Raw genomic sequence first — 11,281 nt, forward strand, 5'->3', positions numbered from 1 at the left:
GATGTGTTCAATTTACCGCGAATTGAAAAAAAAATTTGTTGAAAATGAATTTTCGTAAATCTTAGTAATCTTTTAAGTACTCAATGGGCTGATAAAGGCCCAAATAAAAGTCCCCGACTTTAGTTAAGATTTGATGATATCTTTAGTGGCCGACGAGTGTTTTTGTTTTTCTGAGGTCACGTGCGAGTCACGCGGTGGTACAGCTGTAAAATAAGGTCATTCATAAGAAATGATTGAGGCTTTGATAAGCTCATGAGTGGGTGATGGCCCAATGGTATGGTAAAAAACGTAATTTATGATCACAAGTAAGATAAGTAGTAAAAAATAAGAAAAGGCAAATCGCATCGAATGATTGGGAAAGAAATTGAGAGTGTCCGGTGAGGGAGGGACATATGAGCCACGCGCGATAACGTAAGACCACGTGTCCTTTTCCTTTTCCTTGTTTCTTTGACACGTGGACTTTATCTCATGTGACTACCCACGTGTTTACTCTGACATACAAAAGTTTTTTTTTTTTACTCACGTGGCTTTCACTCGCTCCTGTCCCTTGCAAGTTGCAACTGTTCTTTTTTTTTTTTTTTTTTTTTTTTTTTTTTTTTTTTTTTTTTTTTTTTTTTTTTTTTTTTTTTTTTTTTTTTTTTTTTTTTTTTTTTTTTTTTTTTTTTTTTTTTTTTTTTTTTTTTTTTTTTTTTTTTTTTTTTTTTTTTTTTTTTTTTTTTTTTTTTTTTTTTTTTTTTTTTTTTTTTTTTTTTTTTTTTTTTTTTTTTTTTTTTTTTTTTTTTTTTTTTTTTTTTTTTTTTTTTTTTTTTTTTTTTTTTTTTTTTTTTTTTTTTTTTTTTTTTTTTTTTTTTTTTTTTTTTTTTTTTTTTTTTTTTTTTTTAATTGAATTAAGTTTCCTTAATCCCTTATCTAAGTCTGATCATAGAACCTTAATGTAGATTAGTCACTACCAATAATATATACTTCTGATAATCTGTTTGTTTTCAATCATTTCCCCACGATTTTGAGTTTAAGGTGTTTGCGTTATCTAGATATACATTAAAAATTAAGGACGTGGATGGTTACAGTAGTTGGGACGGAAAAATTCATCTGCGGATTAGATCGTTTTTTATTTATCATTCATTAAGGATAGTCCACAGTAGTGCGGTCTAAAGAAATCAGAGACAAAACTGCAGCGAACCAATTGCGAACCGCTTTTGCATACAAATAGAGTTTAACCATATTTGTTTGTTGTCCACATTTAAAACATAACAGTCTGATACGTAGATGGATTTGTCCACCCCGACCGCGGTTAGCATTGAAACCCTAAACATTACAAAGAAGAATGTACTATTCATAAAGTTCGAGACAAAAGCCACACATTGATTTCAAAAGTTTGTTGCAAGATCTTCTTTCTTCTTTTTAGAAAAAAAATCTTAAAAGCTAAAGATTCCATTGATCCACATATATAATCAATAAGCGCAAGACTTTTCATATAGACGACAATCTTTAAGTCATGCGTGAGGTTGTATTTCAAATTTCATTTCATGGGATCACATATTGTTTTTCAAGATTCATTTTATGAGACTTTGCAAGGGCCCAAAACACAAAACCGATTAGTAATTGTCCCTTGTAATTGCATTTGTTAGATATATATGTACTGGTTCATTTTGTATTGAGATTGACAGTATACAATTTATAAAAACAGTTACGAATGTCCGATCTCAACATTAAATGAATCATACTGTGAAAAAACATCCCAAAAAACGAATTATGCTTTTTGATCGTTTCATGGTACTGGTGTGTGTAAGTGTAAAATGAGGATACGAAAACGAAAGAGGAAAGTACCAAAGAACTTTAGCACATGGTTGGGCACGCACGTGGGACCTTTTATTTTTATATGATGTGATCATAATATTTGATATATGTGGTTGAGACTCTACTCCTATATATGGACGTAATTAAGTATTAAAATGATAAGCTAATTATTTTAAAACGAAGCATTGTATACTAATCTAACGACCTCATTATTGGGTAAACATGATAGGTTTGTTGGTCGGCTCGGCTGACATTGGATCCCCATCGTCATATTTGTTTCGTACCAAAGTCATGATGATATGTATGACTAAACTTTCAAACCTATATCTCCAGGTTCCTCTTATCTATTTTTAAAAAAACTGACGTCCCATTGAAATATCAAAAGAAGCGGGATATATGGTTTTAAAAAAACAACTTTATATACAGAAATAACATATTATATATACTTTGGCATTGACTTTAATAAAACCCACTTATAATATTTCCGGTCACATATATTAAGGTTCTAAATTACATTTTTATACTTATAAGTTTAGAAAGTCTACACACTAATTTAGTTCAAAACAAAATTACTTCTTGGATTATGCAGACTAGGAACCCTCCTTCAGCTGATGTTGTAGTAATCGCCAAGTTACTTCTTCAATCAGCTTGCTACCTAATATGGCATAAACGAAATGTTAGGATCTTCACTTCTATCACCTCGACAAGTTCCACAGTGCAAGCAGCTATGGATCGAGCTATCCGAGATCAACTCATAACCGTTCCAAGATTACTTCTTGTTTTATATTTTGGATGTATTTCTTTTCTTTTCTAGTTTGTTCATTATTTATTTTTATATAGATTCAACTTTGTACAGAAAAAATTAGAAAATGGTATAAAATTTAACTTTTTACCAAAAAAACTATACAGCTGGCATGTTAAATCAGTGATGAGAGAGTATAACAGTTTATGGTCTTTTGATCATATCGTCTTATCCAACATAATGATTAGCACAAATGGCAAAACTATCATCATAGAAATGCACATTTTCACATAACATATGATTTAAATTCATTACGTCCCATTGAATATCGATCTAGTAGTACTACAAAATTGATTACAAACTATAAAGTCACACATGTGGAGATCTTGATATCATTTGGACCNTGTTTTGAGTAATTCCGCTATTTTTTTTTTGATAAACGCCCACATGCATTATTTGTATTGGTTGGTGAAATATTTGCTTTATTAATAAATTCTTGAAAAAGGCCCCACTTTTCTGTGTACCATTCACGTCCTAAGGTTCTAAATTACCTTTTATTAGTTATAAGTTTAAAAAGTCTACACACTAATTTAGTTCAAAACAAATATGCAGCTGGCATATAAAATCAGTGATGAGAGAGTATAACAGTTTATAACTTTATGGTCTTTTGATCTTATATTCTTATCCAACATAATGATTAGCACAAATGGCAAAACTATCATCATATATTATCCATAGAAATGCACATTTTCACATATACATATGATTTAAATTCATTACGTCCCATTGAATATCGATCTAGTAGTACTACTAAATTAATTACAAACTATAAAGTCACTCATGTGGAGATCTTGATACCATTTGGACCTATAGTACTACAATTTTACTATAATAAGGCGTCGTGATGTACACGCTGAAGATAAAAAGCGCGTGGGAGATGAGTTCAAATGATTGTTGAGAAGTGGGATGTCTGGTCGTGGAGGAACAACGTTACACCGCACGAGTGTGGTCACTTGGGACCACGTGTTGCCACGGCTACAGAATCTCACATGCTCATGCACGTGAACGTAGTGTGACCTTTTATTTTTCCCTCCCCATGGCCTCCCCACTCCACGTCTTTCTTGTTCGTAGATCTCTTCCCTGTCATGCTCACTCGCTTTTTATTCCAGATTCATTTGTTTATAATTTAATTTGTTAAAATCCACACACAAATTTTAATCCATATATTTAATTCAAATATCCACTAACATCTATATTCATAACATAGAAGGGGATCCATATTTTCTTTTGAAAATTTGAGCTATTATTTCATTAGATCGGTTACATTGTCACTGTACAAACGTGGACATACATCTATACGGAATACGTCGATCAATCAAACTTTTCTTTATGTTCATATTTGGTCTAATGATTTATCGAAAGTAAGATGGACCTACTATTTTTATTTATTTATCAAATATATACTCAACTACTCATATATGCCAATGTTACTGTATTGGATACTTCGTTTCATCAACGGGTCCAACATCTTTTTCTTTTTTTGGGTAAACAAATACTATATTAATTCGTATCGCTCCATTAATAGGCGGTGCTATTACGTATGTGATGTCTGAAAATATCTGTAAATACCCATGCTTGTTAAATTTATTGTAAAACATGATCTCTCAACTATAGTATGTACGTAATAATAAAGAACTGAATCCAGCTTTTATATTTGTCGAGAATATCAACACGTCTCTTTCTCACGTGAAGATAAAATATTCGTATATACTAACGGAATACTAGATAAACATCTGACGTACGTATACGAGATTTAAGAAGTATCTGATTTCCGCAAAACATATAAACTTTAAATCCTCAGTAAAATATATGTAAGTTTAGGAACCGTAAGTTTATCTTTGATCAGGTATGCGTTGAGAAAACCAAAAACCCTAGCTTCCTAGCTCATGTAGTCATATATATCTCATGTTATATATCGTACTAGCGATGCCACATATAGGTGTTTCATTAGTTAACTCATCGCTATGGACTCGTAGTAACCAAATTAACAAAGACAGAAATCGAAAGTTTCGTACTTTTGAGGTTTGAGGGTAAACTCAAGTCCTTTAAAATATGGACGCGAATTGAATTTTATGTAAAAAATTACTTCTAGAGATGCCTACATCATGCCATACCCGTGTTCATGGATTGTTAATATATGGTCCTTCATGTACATTATTAATCATTTTGTTGGCAAATATTATTTATATTTTATCATTTTGTTGGCAAATATTATTTATATTTTATCTTAGAAAAATTTGTACCCAAAAAAGCAGTTAAAATGAAAAAAAAAAGACGAACAAGGATTTTAACTACAATTTGTTTTAGCTGTTTTTTTTTTTATAAAGAACAGTTTAACTATGAAAAATGTTTTCACAATCTGGGAACAAAATTACAACTCTTTCAAAGATTTTCTAGAATGCGTTTTTTACTTACCCAGTATATAGTAGTAAAAATGGTAAGATGAACTAGAAAAAAAATTGTTCGTGCAAACAAAAGAAAGAAAACAATAAAGAAATTATACTTTTTCTTGTTAGTAAGCACCCTTTTTTATAGTCTATGATGAGATATAGTCATATAGATAGTCTCTCTCTTTCTTTTTCTTTGTTTTCCAAACTATAATTATATAAAGCATGAAACCGAAACACTAGTGAAATGTCCTTTTCTCATAACTTCCTGTAAAAAGTAAAAACAAACCAAGAGAGGTTATTATTATGTAATGTAATGGAAGTCACATGCTTAAATTACGACGCTTTCTCGAGATATGGACCGTTCAACTTCAGATCCACAATTATAAACTGTACCGTATCTACGACCTGGCATACGTATGCATCCGTGCTTTCGTTTATAATTTACTTGGCTTCTCTTTGTATTCTTTTTTTCTTGGCTCATTACAAAACCAATACAATCTGTCAACTAAAAAGTATTGAAACTCGCTTAGGATAAATATAAGTACAGCGTAGATTTTGGTTAAGTGATTCAAGTGATTTTGGTTAAACACGAGAACAAGCTAATAGGATGTCCAGTGGAGTTTTTTTTTAGGTACTCAGACCATTTCTAAGCCTAAAATAAAAGAAAAATTAAAAGAGTTGGCCCACAAATTAGTAGAACCGTTGTTCTGCGGAGTATTGGAAGGAACCGTGAAGACACGGTACGTGTCAACTTCTAAATGGATTTTGATAAAATATAAAACACAGTTTTTTTTTCTCTCGTTTTCTTCTTTTCCCGAATCTCTCTCTTTCCTCTCTCTCGACGAAACTGCGAATCGATTTCTTGTTCTGGCTTCAAAAATACAACGAAACTCAATCGATGAAACGGTAAATCCAGATTCTCTTCAGTTTTAATTGATTTCAATCTATTCAATCGATTGCTTATTCTGGACACCCAAACAGAGACGAGGAAGATGCTGGAGCTAACGAAGATGAGGACACCGGAGCTCAGATTGCTCGATCTGTAAGTCTAGTTCTCAAGTGCTCTGTTAATTTTTATTTTATTTTGTGTGATCTAGGTGAACTGGATCTGATCGAATCTATAGGGTTTAGCTTTTGGTGATGAGCGATGGTTAGAGATGTTTGACTGTTTTTTTTTGTTTGTTTGTGATGAGAAGGTTGTTCATGGGAGATGTGAGTGTGGTTTCAAGATCTGTAGAGATTGTTACTTTGATTGTATTTGTATCACAAGCGGTGGAGGCAATTGTCCTAAATGTAAAGAGCCGTACAGGGACATCAACGATGATGTTGCCAGTTTGTAAACGACAACGGAAAGCCTCTTGTCAAGCTTTGAGTCACCCATCTAAGGAAGAGGTTTAGCCTCATCTTCTTCATCTTCTTCCGCCGATAATGAACAACCCTTACAGCAATCAATCTCTGTCTCTCGCATTATGTATATATAATTTGGTCTCTATTCCTCACTTCACACCATCGTTGTTGCTTATTGTTAACAATTAACCGATAGAAAATCTTAGATTCTGGTCTAACTTACTTTTATATCTCTTGTGTTTTAGGATCTCTCCATTGTTCTTTGCTGTGGGATCTTCTCTCTGTCCAAAGTGTGGGTGCGGATCACACACAGATTATGCTTTTAAATTTTTATTGTTGTGTTGTTTACAATTACAGTTTAGTGTTTAGTTATTTGTTTAACCATGCTGCTTCTTATTTGTTATATTGTGCAGCAGGAGTAGCTCCGAGATGGTTGCAGGACAATAGTTGTCTCCTGCTGGCTGCTGGTGCCGAGGTAAAGAGAAGTCTTTCTTGCAATCACCGCTCTTTTTCTTTTAAGTGACAGAGATTAATTTGATTTGATACAATCCCTTTTTTTTTTTGTATGTTGCAGGCTCTCTCGTTCAATATGTGTGCTCGCTTCTGGTGCAGAGGTAAACAGGTAAGAAGATGAAGAAGAACCCCTAGAGGTATTGTTTCAATCATCCTTCACTCTTTATTTGAGTTTCAACATACTTTTATTTTTTTAACAGATTCTCTTGTTATTGCCTCAGGATAAAAAGCGAGCCTCAGGATATTAATCAAGTTACAAAAGGAGCGAAGTGAAGAGCTACACGTCTGTGCTAACTCTTTGCTCCTTCTCCCCTTAGTCAGGTACATTCTCTCTTTTTTTTTGTCGCCATAGGATAATCTAGTTGTGTTTTGAGTGAAGCATTTTTGGTTGAAATTTGGTTTGGTTTTTATTAAAATGAAAATGAACTTGTCTCCATGATGGTATTTGAATATTGTCTTGACTTTAAGCAATCCTTTTTGAAATACTTTTTAAACACTAACATCAAATCTTATCATATATGATAAGATATGATGGACTTAAAAGCTGAAATGTTTTCTGAAAAGTATAAATATAGTGTTATATATACACATGTTTGTTTTGTGATTAAGCTATATTGGATCAAAACAAATTTCCCATATGTACAAGTTTTAAACCCAAGTAAAATAGGATTAAATCAAACTTTTGAGTTGTATACTCCTAAGAGATTACTGAAAAGTGTATATCTCTTTGGTAAACACTCATTACAAACATGAAAACTTTTTCCCTGTGTATATCGAGTGTATCTTTCTCGGTTTAACAAACATTTATCTCAATATAAACCCTGACCTTAACCCTTACCATAACCCTCACCTTAATCCTCAGCTTGAATAAGCCATTCGCTACTACACCAACAATGGGTTCTAGTACCGTTTCAATTTTCCTCTGCCTACTTATCTTGATCTCTTGAATTCTCAACAAGGCTCTATTACTCATGACAATCCTCTTTTTCCTATCTTTCCCTCAAGCAAACTTGAAACCTTTGTTTTCTCTTTCTTTCTTGTTCTTCATATATGTCACAAAGTGTAATCAGCAACAATTGTTCTTTCTTGTAATCAGCAACAAGCTACTTTGTTTCTCTTTCTTTCTTGTTCTTCATATATGTCACAAAGTCTAATCACCAATTTTTTTTTTTCTACTATACCAACTATCGTTCGTTGCAACCAAACACATCATTGGGTTACACTAAACCAATCTAAAATCCAAGACCCAAAAAATATTTAACCCCAAACCCAAGCACCTTTTGAAAAGTATATTCCCAATATTGTCAACAAAATGTCTAATTGGAGTTCTGATCAAGAAATTGATGAAATTGTGGAAAAGGAAGTTGACAGTATAGTGGAGGAGATTCAGTACCAGTACACCCATACAGAAGAGCCAACAGCTCCAGTTTTAAGAAGAAGGCACATTAATAGAGACCGGAAAGAAGGCCATATTCGGTTATGGAATGATTATTTTAGTGAAAATCCGACTTACACTCAAGGTATGTTTCGTCGTCGATTCAGAATGAACAAACCGTTATTCTTGCGTATTATTAATAGTATTGAAAATGGAATCCCGTACTTAAAAAAATACAAGATGCAACTGGAATGCTCGGTCTTTCTGCACTTCAAAAATGTACGGCAGCTATTCGTATGATGGCATACGGAAGTGTGGCAGATGCAGTGAATTAATATCTCCGACTCGCTAACACCACTGTGCAAAAATGCCTTGAAGAATTTGTTAGCGGAGTTGTAAATCTTTTTGGAGATGAGTACCTCAGAAGGCCTACAGCGGAAGACCTCCAACGATTATTGAATATTGGAGAATATCGTGGTTTTTTCGGAATGATGGGGAGCATATATTGTATGCATTGGGAGTGGAAGAATTGTCCGACAACATGGAAAGGACAGTATTCACGTGGATCTGGAAAACCGACAAATGTTCTAGAGGCTGTGGCATCGCTTTTCAGATCACAGCCTCTAGTACGACAACATGGAAAGGACAATCATACAATCATTTGGCACACTTTTATTGGACCACCAGGTACATTAAATGATATCAATGTTTTGGACCGCTCACTAGTGTTTGCTGATATACTAGAGGGTCGAGCTCTGAGAGTTAACTACGTTGTCAATGGACGGCAATACAAAATGGCATACTACCTCACTGACGGTATCAATCTCAAATGGGCAACTTTCATCCAATCAATTACACTTCCACAGGGTAAAAAAAAACAACTCTTTGCTCAATATCAAGAAGCATGCCGAAAAGATGTAGAGCGTACATTTGGAGTATTGCAGGCTCAATTTGCAATTGTCAAAAATCCCACACTTTTTTTAGATAAATGAAAAATAGGCAAGATAATGAGAGCATGTATCATATTGCATAACATGATAATGGAAGCCAAACAACATGAATACAATTTCTACGATCCATCAGAGTTTTATCAGGGAGATGGAAGCGGAACTTCTTATGTGGATTTATCATTTTCTATAGATAGGCCAACGATTCTCAATAATATGATGGCCATTTGAAATGACGTTCGGGATCCAGTAATGCATGACCGTCTTCAAAAAGACTTGATTGAGCATATATGACAAAAATTTGATGCAACCTAACAGTAGGACGGATTTCATTTATTTTTCCATACCTCGTTTCTTCTATTACAATTTATATTTGTGTATTTTTCCTAATTTTATAAAATATGTTTAATATTCCCGAATTCTGTAAAATAGGTTTGTTTTCCTTTTAAATTTAATATTAGTAATTAATATAACTTATTTCTCATTTTAAATTTATTTAAATTTATAAATTAATAAACAATAGTTAAAAAAATATTTTAATAATTGAGAAATGTATAAAAATTACTTTAATGGAATGATGAATTTTAATAAATATTTAGTAAATTATTTTTATTAGATTAATAATAATTACATGATTAATTTATTTGGGAACAATTTATTTAAATTATTCTATTGCCCATGGTATGAATGAGTTACGTTATAAAACTAAAATAATAAAAAGCTGACCTGTCTTGTCTGTGTAACTGCTGAAAGTCTTGAAGAGACTGCAGGCAGAAGAAGTAATGATGGCAATATCAATATATTGTAAGAGAGTCATTAATTGAATGATTTTAATATATCTAGCCATAAAAATCTACCAACAACAACAGTTGTCGTGCGTTTTTATTTATTAATGTTTGACCGACAGATAAAATTAATTATACTCGGTCTGTTTTACAAATATGGATATTTTGTAAATTTCAAAAAGTAATTATTTGTAAACTTCAAAAAGTAATCATTGAAATTATTTAAAATTTTGAATTGTTATTAGTTTAAAATTAAATAATATATCTTTAGTAAAAAAATATATTTAAACTCAGTAATCATTGTTTTTGTAAAATGTGTATAAACTTCAAAACATCAAATTATCTAAAACAGAATCTATGTGAGATAAAAGGAGTATTTTTTAGTAGTATTAATACTGTAATAGTAGTAACTCTTAGTATTAAAAAATTAATTAAAAACACATTGGGAAAAAGGAACAATAAACGAAGGAGGGAGGCATGAAATGGGAATGCATGTTGGATTTGCAGACAACTCAAATCCCATGCAGTGTTTAGGGCTTTTCTAGGCTCTCTGTAACCTATCTATACGACACCGTATCTCTGCGCCCCCCTCCCCTCCTCCTGATTCCATACCCATTTTGAGCCCACCGCCTTATTTCCCACCCCCACCTCACACCTCCCCATTCGCGCGTATACCTTCACGTTACCTATACTAATTTATTCAACATATTTTTTTATATAAAACCATTGTAAGAATATTACTCTAATAGGAATGTTTGTAAATATATATATTCACTACTATATCATATATAAGGTCAGCTAAAGAGAATTTTACTTACTAATAATAACATAATATATGAGTGATCGATTATTTGTGTTAAAATGGAAAGTATATAGACAATATACACTAATTCATGGTTTTGAATTTGATATACAAATTGCAAATAATGTTAAAACTAAAAAGCAAAGCTGCAACAAAAAAAGGTTATCTTTGAGATAATGAGATACGTAGGACCCCTCAATGGTCAGTGAGAGAGAATAGAGATATGATGATGATAACAATAAGGCATGATGTGATGATGATGATGATGTTCTCGTATACTATTTATTATGATGAGGATGATCATTTAATAATTAGTAGTATGATATTATTCACACTCACGAGCGCGTGGATTTTACCGTCTGGTCTGGTCGCCAGCTTTTTTAATCTTTTCTCATTTGGTCAACGGTCAACGAGCGAGAAAAGCGCTTTCGTAATGAAAGCCACACAATTACGAAACAAAAAAAAAAGCCAATTAACCTTTTCTTGTGTGTGTGGTTTTTTTTTTTTTTTTTTTTTTTTTTTT

At 32.4% G+C, this 11,281-nt stretch overlaps 1 protein-coding gene and 1 long non-coding RNA gene across 5 annotated transcripts in view; both read left to right on the top strand.

Moving 5' to 3' along the window:
• Positions 5,809 to 6,491, top strand: LOC104699867. The gene is made up of 3 exons (XR_753454.2): positions 5,809 to 5,895; positions 5,971 to 6,031; positions 6,186 to 6,491. It is a non-coding gene; the product is annotated as an uncharacterized LOC104699867 (long non-coding RNA).
• LOC104699868 (homeobox-leucine zipper protein HAT3-like) overlaps positions 6,581 to 11,281 on the top strand; it is a 9,443-nt gene continuing 4,742 nt past the window's right edge. The window contains exons 1-4 of one of the 4 annotated variants that reach the window (XM_019227366.1): positions 6,581 to 6,632; positions 6,753 to 6,811; positions 6,911 to 6,986; positions 7,071 to 7,170. The gene's annotated coding sequence lies outside the window, so the exon portion shown is untranslated. Of the gene's footprint in view, positions 6,633 to 6,749; positions 6,812 to 6,910; positions 6,987 to 7,070; positions 7,171 to 11,281 lie in introns of all 4 variants that reach the window. The other 3 variants (XM_019227363.1, XM_019227364.1, XM_019227365.1) reach the window with 3 other exon arrangements.

This window comes from Camelina sativa, chromosome 7, assembly GCF_000633955.1.
Source record: "Camelina sativa cultivar DH55 chromosome 7, Cs, whole genome shotgun sequence".
NCBI lineage: Eukaryota > Viridiplantae > Streptophyta > Magnoliopsida > Brassicales > Brassicaceae > Camelina > Camelina sativa.